Source organism: Olea europaea, unplaced genomic scaffold (assembly GCF_002742605.1).
Source record: "Olea europaea var. sylvestris unplaced genomic scaffold, O_europaea_v1 scaffold20545, whole genome shotgun sequence".
NCBI classification, from domain to species: Eukaryota; Viridiplantae; Streptophyta; class Magnoliopsida; order Lamiales; family Oleaceae; genus Olea; species Olea europaea.
This window is the reverse complement of record NW_019238458.1, coordinates 1-1918: the sequence shown is the minus strand read 5'-3', so window position 1 is coordinate 1918 and position 1918 is coordinate 1. Positions and strand designations below refer to the sequence as shown.

At 37.0% G+C, this 1918-nt stretch overlaps 1 long non-coding RNA gene across 1 annotated transcript; it reads left to right on the top strand.

The window, feature by feature from the left end:
• Positions 1-86: 86 nt before the first annotated feature.
• LOC111379897 lies at positions 87-1174 on the top strand. The gene is made up of 3 exons (XR_002700101.1): positions 87-173; positions 770-898; positions 1053-1174. It is a non-coding gene; the product is annotated as an uncharacterized LOC111379897 (long non-coding RNA).
• Positions 1175-1918: the final 744 nt, after the last annotated feature.

The following is a 1918-nucleotide window of genomic DNA, read 5'->3' as shown; positions in this document are numbered from 1 at the left end:
CAAAAAAAATAAAAATAAAAAATAGAAATAAAAACATAGCTTCATTTAAAATTGTCAAAATGATGTTGCTTACAGAATCTTATTTTTAATGAAGTCATCCATCGCCTACTGTTACTGTGCCTGCTCTTCGGACTGTGGGGAATATTGTTACTGGTGACGATGCTCAGACACAGGTATATTAACACGCTGCACATGATTTGTCTATTACCATCTTTGTGTTGAAAATTAGAACCGCAAGCACCATGCCTATAGAATTTTATCTTAGGATGTAATTTATGTAATAATGTCATAATCTAGGGGATCAGTCAGAAGTTGAGAAAGTGTTAAGGGTTTTTCCCCCAACCATTAGTGAAGTTCGGCATAGAGACATTTACATTGATCCATTTGAATAATGTATTTTGTTGTTGGGCAAGCTTAGAGAAACTTACATGTGGAGTCATTGTTTCTGGAGTTCTCACTGTCTTATTCTTTTCTGGGATCTTTCATATAGTGAACAACCAACAGTCATGTACCATGCAATGCAGCCTCAGAATTTCACAGTAGTTGTACATTTCAGTACAATTGTCTAGGAGCAATTGATTTAAATTCTAAAAGTTGGGATTCTTATGCTCTAATCAATTTTGCCATTGAAGAATGAGATGATTGCTCATGGCCAAAAGTGTCAATTAAAATGTGTGGAATGAATTATTTTGCAGGAAAGCACCTCATCATATTTGTTATTAGTTTTATTTCTAAATGATGAGACAGTTACTTGTTTCATGGTGTTCAGTTTGTGATTGACAACCAAGTTCTTCCCTGTCTCCACCAACTTCTTACACAAAATCATAAGAAAAGCATAAAAAAGGAAGCTTGTTGGACGATCTCTAACATCACAGCTGGAAATAGAGCTCAAATACAGGTATGCGGCTGCCTGCATATTCTACTTTTTTCATGTAGCTCAATACTGCTGTCTGTTGACAGAGTGCACATGATCATAAATAACATTAGAATAGTGGTGGGATCTATTGGTTGAAAAGGAAGAATCATATATTTGATGAATTTCTTTGGAACAGGCTGTTATTGAGGCTAATATCATTCTTCCTTTGGTGCACCTTCTTCAACATGCCGAATTTGACATCAAGAAAGAAGCTGCATGGGCTATCTCGAATGCCACTTCTGGTGGATCTCATGAGCAGATTAGGTATAGCGTTGTCTCCATTATCTTGTGAAGTGTTCCACTCAACTGTAGACTGCAGTGATGCATATTCATAAATTTTGCAGTATCTATAGCTCTTCGCTATGGTTGCTTCCAGCATTTTCTTCTAATTTTTTGGCTCTGCCCACCTTTTTCTGTTAGCTTTAGTCAAAGCATTGAGCTAGGATCTTGGTAGCTCGGACGGTTCTTCTACTTCTTAGGATCCTATGTTAAATCATCTGATAGCGCACACCCACTAACACACACACACCGAGAGAGAGAAAATCTAAGTGATAAAAGTAACTGAAGTGACCCAATATTCCACTATAAAGTTAACAATTTATAAGAACGCAGAAATGCCCTTACACTTCAGGGACATATTAGGAAACTGAAACAAGGCCTGCTTCTAACAGTTTCCGAAGAGAGAAAAGTGAATTTCATCTCGCACATTAAGACCTTGTTTGATTCCCATTCTTTTCAAACTCTTTTTTCTACATGGTCATTTTCAACGACATATTCACGCTAAAATATTCTGCACGTGAACTCAGAACTTTTCCCTTACTTTTTAACACCACACATTCTCCTAAAACACTATCCAAAACTTTAAAAAAGAATGGGCACTAAATAATGGCTAATACACACTGAGACATAAATGACCGGACATGCAGAGACCATATGCTGTCAGAATTCCCAAGAAGGCCTGAGACATCTCATAACATTTTCCCCATTTCCCTGGGATACGAT